Here is a 17810-nt window from a genome sequence, read left to right as displayed (position 1 = left end):
AGTCGTGTCCGACTCTTCACGACCCCATGGACTGCAGCCTACCAGGCTCCTCCGCCCATGGGATTTTCCAGGCAAGAGTACTGGAGTGGGGTGCCATTGCCTTCTCCCACTCTTTTCTACTTTATGCAAAACTCTGAGATTTAATTTGGTATTGGGGTACAGAAGCCAGATACAGCTTCACCAAAGGCAAGGGTGAGTGGATTTAGACGGTAATGTTTGCCTCCTGTTCTCTGAGTAGCGTTGGAAGCCCTGTGACCTGCCAAGGGCAAGGAGATGCTTTTATAACCACCCAGTAGGTGGGAGGAGGTAAGTGTTCTTCAAGTCAATCCATGTGTGGGTTGCCTCTTCCTAACAAAGACCAAGATATTCTTTAGTCTTAGATACATACCGCCCTGTTTCATCAGGTATTTTAGCCATAAAATCCCAAATCTGCAAGTGTTCCTGTCTGTACCTGACATTGTCCATCTAACTTTTACCCAAATGATCTCTGCTCATCTGAGTGGAAAATCCCCTCCTTGTAAGGTGAACCCGGTCATGTTTGTTCTCAAATCGCTTAATCCTCTCTGAGTCTGAGTGGTCTGTCACTGTGCTTCGGGATCCCGCTCTCTCCCACGGGAGATGAACATCTAGCTCCTGGGGAAGGCAAGAACCTGGAGGCAGAGCCAGCTGGCCAGCATCCTACCCCTATTCTGGGATCGTACCAGCACGCTGCATTTAAAGAGATGCGCAGAAATAGTCAAACCAGAGATCACAGGATCTCATACTTTGTGTTTAGAATGAAAAATCAAGGTGATCACTTATTAAATACATTTTTATTGAACATCAGCTTAGTTTCAGGAACATTTCAGATACATTGTCAAAGACTTAGAAGTTTGTTCTGCACCCAACACTAGTTTTATGCCTTTACATTTTCATTTCGTTTTCATGAACACCTCGTGAGGTATACACATCATTAATATCTCCATTCTACATATGACGGAATCTGGGCCTAGAGAGGTCAAACAATTTGCCCAAAGTGGCACAGCTGGTGACGGGCAAGGATCCGCCAGTCTCATTCTGGTGCCTGTGTCTGAACTCCATACACTATGGCTTTCCTATACTTAGAAGGACACATTGATTACAGATGTGGTTGCAGACTGGCATCTTGGCAGTGCTCTCAAATGAGTTTTCCAGGCAGGATATTTCCTTAAGGTAAGATGGTCAATCTCATGTATGAACCATTGATTTTTTTTTAGTAAAACTTATCACATACTAGTAACACATACCAGAGTGAAGACATGCTACATGATAGTAGAATAGTTAGAATATAAAATTACTGTAATGAGGTTTCACTGATTTTTTTTTTTTTAGTTCTTCTTTCTGTTTTTTTTGTTTGTTTGTTTGTTTGTTTTTAAATCTGGTCTTTCCCTTCCAGTTATGAGTGCCTGTGAACACAACTTTGTCTTTGAGCTGTTGTATCTACAACAGCCATACACCAGCTGCCATTGGTTGGGGGCTTGTATGTATTTCTTGCTAAGCATTCCCTTTTAAAATTCTCAAATCGACTGTAAGTATTATTGTCCCCATTTTACAGAAGAGGAAGCTAAGATTTATATAAGGTTAACTGAGGCTCAGGGAGGCTACACCAGGACTAGTAAACAAGAGGGGCAGGATTCAAACCTGGTCCCCCTGAACCCCCAGGCACATACATATAATCACCAAATAAGCTTCCCTGTGCGGAGACTTGGTGGCTCCTGGGCATCGTGAGACCACACTGGTGTCAGAGGACAGAATGTGAACGCAGGCTTCTGTAATACCATCAGCAAATATAAGCCTACCTAAAGTACTGAGCATATCCTGAGGAACACTGTTAAAGATAGACATTATTTTGGCCACGCCATGCAGCATGTGGGATCTTAGTTCCCCAAGCAGGGATCAAAGCTGCATCCTTGCATTGGAAGTATGAAGTCGTAACCACTGGACTGCCAAGAAAGTCCTAAAGATAGAAATTTTGAAAGAGAAATTGGAAGGCAGGTCAGGATCCCTTCTTTAGTAGCAGGTAAAAATGATTGTGGGCTTTCCAACTCCCTTACATGTATTCTCATTCCATTCCTCATAAAACCATATGTGGTAGGTACAATGGCTGTTATTATTCCCATTTTATAGATGGGAAACTGAGTCATGTGTATATTTCTTAGTGAGTAGCTCTCTTTGGGTGGACTTGTTAGTAGACAGTGTGCCAGGCTTATATAATGGGCTGTGTAAAAGAATTATGTTTTGGTTTGACAGAAAAAACCAAAATTCTGTAAAGCAATTATCCTTCAATAAAAAATAAATTAATTAAAAAAAAAGAATTATGTTTTGGAAACAGTCATGCTGTGACTTGCAATTCCATTGCATTGTGCTATATTCATAGATTCAATTTCTTTACTTAGACTCTTAGCCCCTTTGAGCTGGAGCCCCATCTCCTAAGGGTCATGCTCTCCCCTGGGTGGTCCAGGGCTGAAGCACAGCCCATCCTAAAATCCTTACTGTGTGTCAAGAGCACGTGAGTGGGTCTAGTTGCGGGTGCAGGCACAGAGCTCTGTGTGTGGAAAGTAGAACTCTGGCTCACTTTTGAAGCCAGGGCTCCCTTTTTCTCCCTTCCTGAGAGCACGAGAGTGTGATAACAAAATCAGTCATTTTCTTAAGAGAAACGGTAGTAGGTACTTTCAGCCACAGAAGGCGAATCTCTTCTGTTTCTCCAAGGACTGGGCTTTGCCAGCCCTGCTGTAGCTGGTTGAAGGGGACCAAACCTCTCAGGAAGACGGACTTGGTTCCGTTTGACCAGCCAGAGCAGGGGGCAGCTCCTGGGGGAGGTGACTGCAGCCTCTAGGGCGAGGATTCTTGGTGTGTCCCGAGCATCCCTGGTTCAAGCCTGCAACACAGAAGGAGCTGGCATTAGCATGAATCAGATCCCGGGAGCTTGCCTTGTCCAGAACGCTCTCTTTGGATTTGTGAAAACCATAAATAATTTGTATTTTGCATTGCACAACTTTATGTCTTTTATCCTTATTCTTTTTTCAAATATGAAATTGTGAAGAACTAACATGATATAGAATTGTAGAATTTGGAAAATAAAAATCTCCCACATTTTTCGCTCCTCTGATTTTCCAAAACAACATTCTGAAGTAAGCTTTTGAATATCTTATATCATAATGTTTAAAATAGTTTATAATTTTAATTCAAATGCAGTATATTTATGAAAGAATAAATGTAACACGTGTGTAAATTATGACACATAGTGATGAAATTAATACCAACAACAAACAACTGTTTACCTTAGAAAAAGAACTGGTGAAATCAATACTATTGAAGCTTTCTGCATGCTTTTCCTAGTTTATCTCTTTAGTTTCCCCTCATAGGTAATTATTATTCTGAGCTCTGTTTTTCATACAATTTAAATGTTCTTCTTTATAGTTTTTACCAGAATAAAATATTATTTCCTAAATAATTTATTGCTTGTTTTTTTTTTACATAATAGTATCATACAGGAGGTATTCTGCTATAATGGTATTTTCACCTAAAATGATATTTGTAAGATTTATCCATATTTTGTGGCAGCAGTCATTTATTAATTTTAATTATTTTTATAGCTTTCTACTGTAAGAGTATACATCAGTTTCATTAGTCATTCTCCAGGTGATAGACAGTGAGGCTGTTTGGTTTCGACAAATGGCCAGAATTGACTAAATGGTTGTCCCATGGAGGTTGGGAAATCTTTGATTCTTATATTTTTTGAAGGAGAAGTCTGGGCTGCAGTGTGTAGGAACCTGTAGGCTGACCTTGCAAAGGAAAAGCAACGTTGACCAGTCCCAGACATCTGACGGTGGGCCCAGAGACCTGGTAAAAACTGCTCTTCAGGTGATTCTGATGAAGCTAAAGTCAGAACCACTGTGTGAGCAGAGGTACCCACTGGTTTCTCTGTGTTTTTGGGAAAGTGTGGCCAAGGGGTCAAGGAGCTGATCAAGGAGGATATCTTCCCCAGGAAGGTGGCCTGGCTATCTTCATCATGCATTTGAGCAGGTGAGGGAAGAGATAAGAAGAAAGGATATTTTGAACAGTGCTGGGAAATTGCTCTTGGGGGTGGGCTTGCCAGCCCTTTTATATCCCCTTCCTGATGAAGGGAGTGAAATGAAGCAGAAAGCCTGTGGCCTTGGAGTCATACTTACCTGGGATCAGATCCCATGGATGGCTCCTGGCTCTCTTGCTTTTCAGAAGTTAAACCTCAATTTATGCCTCTGTGCAGTTGGGGGAGCATACCTACCACACCGACTTGTTGTAAGTCTTAGTGGAAACAAAGGAAAGAGGTCCAGGGGACCCTTTCAGGGGTCATGGGAAAGTCCTAGGGACAATCCCCACTGCTTCTGAGGTCAAGAGTTTCACTCTCAGTGCCAGTTTGTCCTTTAAATGTTTCCCTTCCCTTGACTGCAAGTATTTTCATTTTGTCTCTGAAGCTGTGGAAACCACTGACAGGAAAAAGCCGAGCTGGTTTGCCTAGCCAAGCAGACCTCTGCCAGGGGCGTCCCAGCTTGAGAGCACTGCCTGGGGTCAATAAGACACCCCAGAAACCGAAGTGCTCACCGAGGCACCAGAGAAGTGGCAGGTGTGACAGTGGTGGAGGACCAGGGGTCCCGCCAACTGTGACTGGTCCAGAGTGATGCTGGTGCAGCCTTTCTTGTTCTGAATCCCCGCCTCCTTGGCTGGCATCCTGCAACTCTGCAGATAAGTACCTCATCTTTACCCTCTGCTCCTACCTGTGATACAGGTGTCTTGCAGCCACAGCTTATGGTTCACTAGCTCTTCCCCTGGCTACTGCTATCCTAGCCCAACAATCCTCTGGTTCCTTCTAAGGAGCAAGGGTTAGACAGGCAGCCATGCAGGTGGAGGTCAGCCAGGTGGAAAAAGTGCATTGTCCAGCTCATCCGTCAAGCCCCTGGCACTGCAATTTCCTCAACTCAGGACACTGGTCTTCATCACCTCTCCCCTATTCTTCATTCACATCCTGCCGCACTCACACATTACAACCCCAATTTCTGAGCAGATGACATTAAATAAATCTTAGGGTAGGAAAAGGAAAACTATCTCTGGAGCAGGTATGATTTAGAAAAGGGAAGGGCTGTCACTGAAAAGAAGCACAACTTGGAGGTATCTGCCCATTTTACAGGTTTGAAGACAAAGCAATGCTTGTAAAAGAAGGGCAATAATTTTCTTTGGGAGATAATGTACTATCATATACCCATGTCAGCGATTTCAAAGTAACATGATCTAAAGGAAGGGTTTCTCGACCTCGGCATATTGACATTTAGATAACTCTCTGTTGTGGGGGCTGTCCTGTGCATTGTAGGGTGTTTGGCAGCTTCTCTGATCTGTGCCCACTTGATACCGGTAGAACTGCCTAGTTGTGACAACCAGGAATGTCCCCAGACATTGCCAAATGTGCCCCAGGCGGGGGCTAAATCACCTCCAGTTGAGAATTGCTGATCTAAAACTGTAAGTTTCTCTGTTCCATCCTGTAGCTGCCCCATTGGTAGTAATTCTCCCACATTCTTCTAAGTTTCCCCCAATTTTCAAGGAGCCCAGTTTGGCTGCCCTTGAAGGACATCTGGTGTCTGGAAGAGGCAGGCAGGTGATGTCACCTGTATTGCTGCAGTCCGGGGAGGGGTTCAGCCCCTTGTGCTCTGGGTGCTGTCGTCCAATGGGGATGGCAGCCTTCAGTGCTGACAACTCAGCCTTCACCTGCCATCGGCTTTGTAAACATGGTGGCCCCTCCCTTTGTCCTTTCCTTCCCTCCTTATCCCAAGCTCTCATTCTGGGGCTTCTCAGTTCCAGTTAACAGCCCCTTCCTGTGTATCTCAGCACACATCCATCCAATCTTGCGGTGTCTCCTTTTGTTGTTTGGCTTGAGAACTTGTAGTAGAAGTTTAGTGTGGTCCCAGCCCTCATGTCACACACTCACCCAACAAGAAGGAAGCAGAGCCATGGGATGCAGGAAGCCCCCCTGAGGCTGGGCATCAGTGAGGGAGGGAGATCCTTCTCAGAGCTGGGATTAGCTGATGGCTAAGCCTTGGGGGACCACAGTTTCTCCTCATAACTGAGGCCTTCCTCTCTACTTCCACCTCCTTCCTGGTGTGGGTTCAGGCCCTTTAGGCTCAAGGCTGGGAACAAAGGGGTTCAGGGAAGAGGAGAGAAAGGAACTAAGCCAACTGGATGAATGAATCTCTATTCTAACACCTCAAACCTTTTCCATAGACAGCCTCTGTCAGTACTGCTTGGTAACAGGTTGTGATACAAAGAGGAAAAGACAGCAGAGCAGGGTCAGGGGACTGGCTGTGTGATAAGGCTGGATCCCCTGAGCCTCCCAGCTCCTAGCCATCTGCAGTGAGAACCCTTGGAGATGCAAAGAACTGCCTTAACACACCAGTAATGATGAAGCAAAGTGATACAGCCAGGTATGAAGGCTTTATGGTTCAGTTTGGTTGATAGAAACATCTTTCAGGAGCAAAAGGACAGGAGGAAGGAGCTTGGATGGTGAGGGCTGACCTTGTGACAAATCTTCAGATGATGTGTGCTCTCCTCGAATGAGGAGCTAAGTGTGGGGAGATGGCCACGGAGGGCACTCAGGGACCACAATCAATGTGCCTGATCCTTGGGTGGAGGATGAAATCTCAGGAGGGAGAGAAAGGATGTGGGGAGGACTCCAGGCAAGATTTGGAGGCTCTCCCTTTCTCAATGAGGATGCCTGTGGGCACAAGGCCGGGATGGGGAAGAGGGGACCAGGTGCTCTGGGTGGGACCGTGGGGCCGAGGAGAGGCGCTCGCCGAAACCACACACTTCCTTACATTCCATAGCAAAGTAATCCGTATGGGGATATAAAGAAGCATGTGGCCTTGGGAAGCAGTCTTGGCCCCTGCCTGCTTCCTCCATCGTCCGGATGCAGCCCCACATCTCAGATGGGGGCCCCTCCCACTCTTCTCCTCCTCTAGGTGCTGAAGCTTGGAGGATAGGGCTCCCGGGACCTCACGCCATCACCCCAGCATTCCCCTCAAACCGTCCTGCGACACATCTGTTGTGAGGCACAGGGGTGCTTTGGGGCGGGGTGGGGGTCCAGCCCTTGCTCTACTGTTTGCTCAGGAAAAAATGGCACCCAAGTTTCTCTAGCTTATTTTCATTCAGTTATAATGTATCAAAACTTTTATTATTACTATTCACTAGTTTGCCTTGGTTTTATACAGGTCAATATGATTCTGTTTTAACATTTGGAATCCCATGAAGGAAAATTAGAGAGAAAGAGAAAGAGAGGGAGAGAGAAAAAGCGGGCGACAGAGAGCATCCTACAGAGATGCTATTGTGCACATGCGCAGTGAAGGACCCCTGCTCGGACCGTACCAGGCCTTCCTGCGCTTCCTACTGTGTGTCTGTCGTGGGCACAGTTGATGGGCTGCAGCTGCCACGCAGCATTCTGAGCACCACTGTGGAGCAGATTCTGCTCCCCCTTGCTCATCACCTGCCCTACTATCCGTGAGGTCCAAGCTGCAGAAAAGTGAGGGACGCTGGCAGCTGGGGAGTCACCCACAGTCTGGACAGGCCACCCCGGCTGAAGAGTGATGGGGTTTTTCAGCTTCAGAGGATCGAATACTCTGCCAGGAAACAGAGAGAATGCAGAGGGAAGAATTGTGCCCCAAGGAAGGTTTGGGCCTCACAGCGTTGACAAGGGCAAGCAATGAAATCTAGTAAAAGTAACACAAATAAGAACAAAAATGTTTTCAAGCATGTTCTGTATGACAGAGATGATTTTTGGTGCTCTGACAAGTTCCTTGAATCCTCTCTACTCTATGAAATAGCTGTTAACCTTCATCTGGTTTTACAGTTCGGGGTTGTAGAAATGAATCTGTTCACACATATGTAAATGGTAAGCCCTTAAAAGAGTGAATCAGGTTGGAAGGACAGTCTTGGATCCACCCATGGAGATAGGCTTGGAAGTTGGGAATTCAACGGGAAGCAAGGGAAGAAAATGTCTATAGGTTTTATACTCTGTGAACATTGATTCCTCTGCAGCTGTACCCTTGAGGTGGTGGCTTATCTACCATACTTTTTCTCAGGAAAATGACACCCCAGTCAAAATCTTTATGGCTGATCTCAGGAATTATCCAATAACTCATTTAATCCAATCCAAGGGCTTATGAGTCAACTTCTGCTGTGAAAACAAAGTTGTCCCCCATAGTCAAGTACAAACAGTGTGAGTGAGAATGTGGGACTGTTCTTTCTCCCCCAGGTTTGGGGGCTGTGGTCAGTTAAAACAAGGGCTGGTGGGGAGGAGAGACAGAGCGACCAATGAGAAGTTGTAGCTGTGCCTTTGAGATCAAAATGTCTCATCTCTTCCACTGAACCAGAGAACTCAGAGTTGAGTACAGGTTCATTTTAACTGGTTAAATCCTTCACATCTAGATCTGAAATGCCATGCATGGCACATGCTTTTCAGGAATGAGAATTTGCATAAGTGAGAGAGACTGAAGTTTTTGGTCCTGAGAACTAGAAAGAGCCAGTTTTAAGGGACCTGTCCTTCATAAACCAGCTGAGAGCCAGAAGTGATTAATTCATGTAAGGATACAAAAAAAAAAAAATAATAAATTTCCAAAGAAATGATGCCAGAAAACCAAGACCATGCTAACCATCGCTGGGGTGAGACTGTCTCTAGCATTTGGATGTGAATTATTTTGTCTTTTGGTCAAGCCCAACCTCATATGGTCAAAAGATTATTTAAAAGTTCCTTTCAACATTTCAGACAAAACCAACAATAAACTTTGAAGAACCAAATACTTGATTGTTTTGAGTCTCATTTTCCTTTTCCACGTCATCTAACTTAAAATATCAGGAAGGAAATTCATGGCAATTCATGGAACAGATGTGGAAATGAAGGGAAAGGTAGGCTGGAAAAACAAAACGAAGCAAACAGCTGTAATAAAATCAGAATCTTTCAGACCAGCATAAATGGGAGGAAAAATTCTAGGAAAGGACTATAAAAACATGTTTCTGAGTTTTGTACAGGCCAATGGACATTGATACAGCAATTGGCTTTAGGTCTTTTTCCCAGATTATTTTTTTAGCTTCTTACCTGCCCAAATCTCCTGATTTTGGCTGGTGGTGTTAGTAGGAAGGATGGGGAGGGATGTTGTGTCACATGGCCACAAGTGTGCTCTATGGTGTTGGTGAAATCACTACCCTTTCTCTTTCATTCCTGTAATAGTTGTATAACTCCATCTGCCCACCACAGAGTGGGTTAAAGATTAATGAGATAACACATGTGGAGGGTCTTGAGTTTCATAGAACAGGCTGATGGCCGTATAAAATGTCACTCAACATGGTATTGAAAACAAGATTTATTTTCCCCTCCTTCTGCCCTGTAGTCAGTGGATCACAAGACTTAAATTTCACTTGTTCTTGAGAAACTCCATTTAAAAGCATTCAGAACTTAAGTAACAGTCAAGGTAGCATGAAAAGCATAAGCAGAAATTACAGTTCTTTCCTATTTCTTTCAGCAATCAGGGCAGTACTTGAATATAAGTGTCTCAGAAACAACATGAGAAGGAAGGATGGTGGTTTCCCATGAATGGCCTCAGAAAGACTCTTGCATTTGGGCAAAATCAAGGATGAGCTAAAACAAGGAGAGGTCTGAATGATAGACAATGGAAGCTTCAAGATTACTGCTGGCAGAGGGGTGTAGGTAGGAAGGACCTGGCTTGGGCATCTGTGCATTCTGGCTCTGTGACTCTGAGCAAGCTACTTAACCTCTCTGAACCTGTTTCCTCATCTGTAAAGTGATTGTAATGCTACTGATCCAACAGAAGGCTTCAGTGAAATAGATGGATGTACAGTGCCATGAACCCAGTATTAGAAGTCTAATAAATGGTCTCTATCACTCTTGTTACTACTATTCAATATATTCTTTATTAATTAATATTAATATGGCAGCAGAGACTACCCACTCCATGGAAGTCCTTATGTCTGACCCATTTTAAAGAGTTTCATCCACATGACAGTTGTACAAGGGGTGGTTCTAAGATATTTGGGAAAGCTTAAATATTTTTAAAAAATACATCTTTCACAATTTTGGTTTCCCTTATTTAAAAAAATCACATTTGTAATCATTTCGTATGTCTGAAAAAGATTTGTTAAGGAAGGGAATTCATCAGTATCATATCTGACAAGGATCAACAGAGGTTCTGAATATCCAGAGCTCTAGTCTCATTTTCAGGACTTTTAGGAAAAGACATGAACGGTGAGACACTCAGACTGTCCCCTTATCCATCTTAAAGCCTTGCCCTCTGACGACAGAGCTGACCCTACCTAGTCAGCCCTGTGCTGGATGAAGAGAAAGCAAGACTGCGGGAAAATCGCCCCCATTTCACTCTCTGAATTTCAAGTAGAAGCATCTTAGTTTTCTCTCTCCCTTCTCTGCCCCATAGAAAGGCCTGATAAAAGTTTCTTACAATAGAACCCAAAAGTTGATGCTTTTATGGGGATTAGGATCCTTCTGGTGTCTGCAGGAGGAACAGTCCACACAGATGCATCTACCCTGGGAGTCTGAGCTCTTGTGACCTGTACTGGAGTCACTGCCGGTGTGCTCAGTGGCTGCCATGAAACAGAAGCTATTCTGGAGTTCACCGAGGCTCAGGCCAAATTATTTGGGGCTTACCATCATCTGGCTGAGGGGGTAGGAAATAAAACAGTGGTCCCTCCTTTTAAGGCAAGCCTAGGTTAATGTGTGGAGACAGAACCTTATTTTTCCAAAGGCTCAGCCAGACATCTTGCTATTTTTAGAGGACTGGCCAGTCCTGAATGTTGATTCCATCATGGGCATGAGCCTGATTTTAACTTCCCAGGGCCAGCCAAGAGCAAGGGCAGCTCCCAAACCCATCTTCTCTCCCTGCAGGCACCCTGCCACTTCTCTCAATGGTATTTCACCATCACTGCCATGCTTACCCTGTTTCTCATCAGAGCTGGAGGGCTGAACTGATACTTAGGAGGAGGCTGGGGCAAGGGGATGAGCAGAGAGAGCTGGCATGATACTAAGTCACTTACTTCTTTATGCTTCCAGCCATTCTGTGAAGTACCTTTCATTACACAGGATGAAACTCACTCCAGCAGGTTAGATAACCTGGAGGCAAGGAGTGGTTAGGAAACACCCACATCACACAGCTGATAAATAACTAACCTAGGATTTGAAGGACCTCTTTGATCCAAAGCACACATTCATTTCATGTGCTGTATATCCCAACCTCATCTGAGCCTAGAGCCATAGAGGCACCTATTAAAACCCCTGTTCCCAACAACCCAGAGCCACAGAATCAGAATCTCCGTGGGACTGGCCCGACATTCACATTTTAAACAAGATTCTTCTAGGGGATTTCTAGGCTCTGCAAATTGGGGAAGAACAGCTCTGGGAGAGCTGCTTTCAAACATAGAGAGAACATTAGAATCATAAGGGAGCTTGTTAAAAATGCAGGTTCTTCTGTCTTGCCCGCCAAAGCTCCTGAGAAGCCAGGGAGCCTGGACTCAGGAATCTGCATTCTCAATTATTCTGCTGAAAGTGGGCAGAAGACTTTGAAAAACAGGGACCTAATAATAAATAAGAAAGAGAGAAGTAGATACTAAAGTAATGAAATCATTTAATACTGGAAAGGACTCATTTGACAGCAGTCCAAGGAAAATTATTTAGTTTGGATTTAAGGAAGAATTTCTTGCAGACATGACGACAAATGGGTGATCTCTTTCTACTATGTGAACAGTGAACATATTAGTAGCAGAAAGGGGAGCAGGCACTGTGGTCTGTACCTGGCCACTGACATCTTATCTTTTCCATGTTCCTGAATCTCAGCTTCTACCTGGAATGTTCTTTTCCCTTTGCTTATCTTCACTAGTTAAAATTTCTCTCAAATCTTAGTTCAAAAGATACTTGCTCCACGAAGTTTTCTCCCAGTTTCCCCTCTTCTTCTTCTTTGTTTCTATTGTTTGCACCTGTCATTGGGCATGCATCACATCTCACCCTGCTGTTGGATTCCCTGGGTACCTGTAATGCACACGTTTCCTCACAAAAAGGGCTAGGACCTGACAGCTTTGTTTTTGATTCCCCACACTGCTGCTCAGTGAAGGCCTTTTGCTCAATAAGGGTGGAGGAGATAAAGCCATCACCGCTGTTACTCTTACTATGTAAGTTTCTCAGCACTGTAACAGGCAACTTTTATTAAATATTCCTATTTTGCTGATGAAGGACACAAGGCACTGATTGAGAGATTGCTGTTTGTGGAGGGGTCTCTTTTAGAAGTGATAGCGCTGTAGGCGACCAGAGTCCCGCCTGTAGGGAGATCTGAGCTCTGTGTTAAGGAAAGAGCACTTTAAAAAACCTTAAGCTTCGAATTTGGTATAACAAAGTCCCCTGGAGGGCTGGCTAAGGCACAGAATGCTGGCCCCACCCCAGGAGTGCCTGACTCAGTAGGTCTGGAAGTGAGAGAAAGTGAAAGTTGCTCAGTCTTGTCAGACTCTTTGTGACCCCGTGGACTGTATAGTCCATGGAATTCTCCAGGCCAGAATACAGGAGTGGGTAGCCTTTCCCTTCTCCATGGAATCTTCCCGACCCAAGGATAGAACCCAGGTCTCCCATGTTACAGGCAGACTCTTTACTAGCTGAGCTATGCCTGAGAAGCAGTAAGTCTGGAGTGGGATCCAAGACTTGGCATCTCTAACAGGCTCCTGGGTGATTCTGATGCTGCTGGTCTGGGAACCACACTTGGGGGAGCCACTGCTCTAGTTTAATAGTATCTGAATAATTCAGGGGCAAAGAATCAGCCCTTACATTCCGAACTTTCTAAAAATGAGGAGATGAGGAAGAGGAGTAAAGCCATACAGAAGCCAGAAAGGCGTGAGCTCCATTCAGGGGTGAGGTTGTAGGAGCTTTCACCAGTGAGGGTGCAGAGAGACACACAACACTCCAAAGACAGAAGCCCAGTCTATGAAGTTACTAACTGACTAAAAGAGTTTTCAGTTTGAGGGGTTGTACACAACTGGGGGCCATTTCTTTGGCTCCCAATTCTTACGAATAAACTTCAAATGGGATTTGCTGAAGAATGGATATAAAATGAGGTGGACATTTTTTTTGGGAAGCTATCTCAGCAGAGGGTCCCCTGACATATGACCTCACATTGTACTTGCAGAGGGATCATAATGATAACACAGCACAATAATACAGAATATTGATAAAACTCTGTAGCTCCAAAATCTCTCTCTTTTTTTTTTTTTTTTAAAAGTGCACCTGTTAAATTGAGTGAAGATCAAGAATCGCTTAAGATCCAGGGAACACATTAGAGAATCTGGTTCTTGTCCTAGTTTTCCAAAGAAGTACATTGCTCAGGGACTTCTCAGTTTTTTAATAAGATGGAGCACTTCATATTGTTATAGTGGGGACGTCTGTGGGGTCATCGGAAGAAAATGCTCCCATTCAGTGATTATTTGAGATACATGACAGATTAGAACTGCCTTTGCATTGCTTTGAAGAACATTTCAACATACATTCAAAATAACCAAGGCACTGAAAGGGCAAGAGACCAGTTCAAGGTCACAAGGTCCGAGTCTCGTTCATCCCTTCCCCAAGTCCACCTCTTCTTTAGGCCATGGAGCAGCCCCTAGGCGACTGTGGAATCTCTACCCTCTTCATCAACTGTCTGTTCCACCCACCCTCCTTCCCCTCTGCTTTTGCTTCAAGCCTCAGCACACAGAATCGGGTTCACTGTCGGGACCCAGCCAACAAGTCAGTCCCACACACCAATCATGTGGGCTGGGGCGATTTCTCTCCTCCAATTCCCCTGGCCTGGCTCTGCCTGATGGAGCTGGATTCCAGCGATGTCCTCCCCCGCCCCTGTGGGATGCAGATGTGAAGCTTCACCTGCTTCTGGAGACACCGTGGAGCTGGCTTCAGATGACAGAAGCAGGCTGCCCGCAGGGCTTCCCCAAAATGCACAAAGAGAGAAAGACAGATGGGCCAGGCAGGAACGGCCAGAGGACAGTTAGAGGAGAAAGCCCTCCCCCTACCCCACCACCCGCGGGAGCAGCTCTGTACCTACCTGGGGAAAAGTTGCCGCCGGGTCCCTCCTCTGTATGCCTTCTTCCCTGGCAGGCTCCAGCCCCGTGGAGGTGTTTGGAGCGTGGATTTTTTTTTTTTCCAGAGCTAGCAGTGTTGGCTTGCATTTCTATGCCTTCCTGTCAGAATTCTCTCAAGGAAACAGCAGCTGGTGAGCTCAGAAATGTCAGTCAGAATCTTGGCCTAGTTTGGGGCCTTGAAGATTCTTGCAGAAAGTTAAAAAGGTTTCTGGGCCAGTGTCTCCTCTGGGTTTTCCCTCTCCTGCTTCTCACCTTTTCCATCTTCTATTTTATTTATTTATTTATTTTTCATTTTTACCTCAGGAACTGGCTACTTAAATCGCCTGCCTCTGTCTTTCTGATGGTTCCCTTTGGAGTCTGGCTATGGCGCTTCTCCCAGTCAGCCAAACTGCCTGGTGATTTTCTAAGCATTTAGCTTGTGCGCTTACTCCTTATTTTATCTCCTTACTTGTTCCCTTTTCCTGTTTCCTCCTTTTCTCTTCACGCACATCTTTTTAATCATCATTTCTCCTTATTTGTGTCAGGTCTGCTCACTGGCTCTTTATCCCTTTCGTTCTTTTTTTTTTTTCCTAGCTTTACCTCTTATTGTGTCCTGCCTAGCTCTGCTGCCCCCTCTCCACCTGTTCCCCGGGCAGGCTTGCTCTCCGCCTTCTTCGTCTCTGCCCTCAGAAGGCCAGCCTCTGCCTTTTGTACCCTCCAGCCCTCCGCCCACCCCCAGCACGCTCTCCCACCTGTTTGTGTCTTTTAAGGGCCTTGGTCATGTCCATGCCTTCTGTCCACCTCAATCACTGCAGTGACGGGCCTCTGAAAGCTGTTAAATGACACCTCTTCAGCTGTCCCCTCGCAAGGAGAAATGCCCTTTGCTAAACCCTTTCTCACACAGACCAGTCTAGAGTCATGCTTCTGTTTATGGAATACCCTATTATTTTCAAGAGTACAGAACAGAAATTTATTTCAAGTGAATGAATCTCCATCTCTCGGCACTAGGTTTCTTTGAAGTGATGTTAATACATAGCTTTTCTGGTGGCTCAGATGGTAAAGAATCCACCTATAATGCAGGAAACCTGGGCTCGATCCCTGGGTTGGGAAGATCCCCCACAGAAAGGAATGGCTAACCATCCAGCATTCTGGCCTGGAGAATTCTATAAACAGAGGAGTCTAGCAGGCTATAGTCCATAGGGTTACAAAGAGTCGGACAGGACTGAGCGACTTGCACTTCACTAATATGTAACACCTCAGATACAGTCCTTTTAGCGTGTCTCAATTTTGGCCACTTTTCGAACCAGAGAGTGCTCCTAGTGGACTTATGGAAAACGTGGCTAACTGGGGACTTGAAAAGATGCTCAGTTGTGTATATTTAGTATGTCTGTATGTGTGTGTGTGTATGTTTGTGTATGTGCTCCAGTTGCGCAGTCGTGTCAGACTCTGCGACCCCATGGACCACAGTCCACCAGACTCCTCTGTCCATGGGATTCTCCAGGCAAGAATACTGGAGTGGGTTGCCATTTCCTACCCCAGGGGATCTTCCGGGCCCAGAGACTGAACCCATATCTCTTGTCTCTTGTGTCTCCTGCACTGGCAGGCAGATTCTTTACCACTAATGCCACCTGGGAAGCCCCATATTTAGGGGTAGTGCCTGCCAAATTGCAGTGTAACATAGAAGGCACTGGAATCATAAACAAATGCCTACATTCCCTGACTTAAAAGACTTAAACAGTTTCTTTTGAGGATAGGACGTGTATATGGAAAAACAAGTATATGAAAAATATGATAATTGCAAACTGATAGTACACTGCTATTGGCATTCAGATACAAGGAATGATGAGTGGGGGCAAGGTTGGGAAATCTTCCTGGAGGATGTTGGGTTTCACCTGGGTCCTGAAGGTAGGGGGTCTGACATACCTGGAGAGATGAGGGAGGGACTTTCCCAGGTGGGTGAACACTTGAGCAGATGCCTGGAAGCAGATATGTACAGAGAATGCTTAGGAAATCCTGATTAACCTGAGGCCAGATCCAGGACTTTGTAAAGGGTCAGCCTGTGGTGCAATTTTGGAGACAGAGCCCATATACTCGTAATGGGAGATTTCTATTTCTAAAAAAGAGTTCCTTTAGCCAACCCACACCTTGATAGGTGCTTAATTTTATTTATTTATTTTTCTTTTTTTTGTTTATTTTTTCTTGTTTTCTAGTGCCTTCATTTTAAAAAGAAAAAAATGCTATAGTGTTATGATTTCTACAATTTAGGCATGTGTGGATTCTTTGAGAATTAACATCTGAAAAACCACAGTCTGAAATCTATTGCTATTGAATATAGAGAGAAATGATTTCTTTCCAAAGCCCAAATATTAAGATTCTGTTTCATATTTAATTCTGGCATTTGATATTGAAGGCCTGCTGTTATAAATGTAGACAACTGCTCATCCCACTCATTTTCAGTCTGTTTCCAGTTCTGCCTCCTTCATGAACCTGCCCCAAACTCTGGTTAACACCAATCTTTCCCCTTGCTCAAGGCTCAGATCCCAACGTGGTTGGATTATGCATTTGTTATAGGGCTATATCTACTTTATTTTTTAAAATTAATTAACTAATTTTATTTTTGACTATGCTAGGTCTCTGTGGCTGTGCGTGGGCTTTCTCTAGCTACTGTGAGTGGGGGCTACTCTTGGTTGCAATGTATGGGATTGCACTGGTTTCTCTTGCAGAGCACGGGCTCTAGAATGCTCGGACTTCACCTCAATAGTGGCTCAAGGGCCCTAGAGGGCTCAGTAGCTTCAGCAGGTGGGCTCTAGAGCACTGGTTAAGCGGTTGTGGTTCATGGGCTTATTTGCTCTGTGGCATGTGGGGTCTTCCCATACCAGGGACCGAACCTGTGTCCCCCCACATTGTCAGGCAGATTCTCAGACACTGTCCCAAGGAAGCCCAAGCCTATATACAATTTAATGTGTCATTATACTGTTTTAAAATTTGTTTCACAATTTTTTGTATGTGTACAAGTGTTGAATTTACAAGGTTGTAAACGCCTCGAGGTCAAGTTTACACTTATTTTTACTTCTTCTCTTGACTGCAGCACAATGTAAGGCATACAGTGGGCTCCTAAAAATACAGTGGCACTTTACAACAAAATTTAAAACCATCAGCCACCCGCTGACGGGAGGTAAGCATTTTTTAAATGTTGTATAAATCTTTTAGCTCTTCTGAGATTTATCGAGCACCAAAAGAGGGAAATGAACTTAACTGAATGATTTATCAGTATAGATGTTTATACTTCACATTTTCAAGTCACACTTTATTGTGAGCCTCAAAGACTGCTTGGAACAGGTAAGTCAGGTATAGATATTTGAATTTGGAAGATGAGCCATCAGAGGTACAATGAAGGGTCTTACTGAGGGCTAGACAGCTAGCTACTGAAAAAACTATTCTGAAATTCAAATCTTAGAACTCCTAATACATTTCTTTTTTTTAAATCTTAGGTTAGGAATTCTGATTTCCTTGGTAAAAAGGTACTTTGCTTTCCCTAAACAGTCCTTTAAACCAGATTGGTTTTAAATTTTTATTTATTTATTTTTATTTTTTATTGAAGCATAATGGCTTCCTAGGTGACTCAGTGGTAAAGAATCTGCCTGCCAATGCAGGTTTGA

The 17810-nt window shown here is 44.5% G+C and overlaps 1 long non-coding RNA gene across 1 annotated transcript; it reads right to left on the bottom strand.

Annotated features, from left to right (window-relative positions):
• Nucleotides 1-793: 793 nt before the first annotated feature.
• LOC113881827 lies at nt 794-14820 on the bottom strand. The gene is made up of 2 exons (XR_003508176.1): nt 14136-14820; nt 794-2896 (listed from the first exon to the last, which is right to left on the bottom strand). It is a non-coding gene; the product is annotated as an uncharacterized LOC113881827 (long non-coding RNA).
• Between the last annotated feature and the right edge of the window lie 2990 nt (nt 14821-17810).

The sequence above is a fragment of the Bos indicus x Bos taurus genome, chromosome 23, assembly GCF_003369695.1.
Source record: "Bos indicus x Bos taurus breed Angus x Brahman F1 hybrid chromosome 23, Bos_hybrid_MaternalHap_v2.0, whole genome shotgun sequence".
Classification (NCBI taxonomy): domain Eukaryota; kingdom Metazoa; phylum Chordata; class Mammalia; order Artiodactyla; family Bovidae; genus Bos; species Bos indicus x Bos taurus.
The sequence above is the reverse complement of the archived record's forward strand: the minus strand, read 5'-3'. Positions and strand labels throughout refer to the sequence as shown.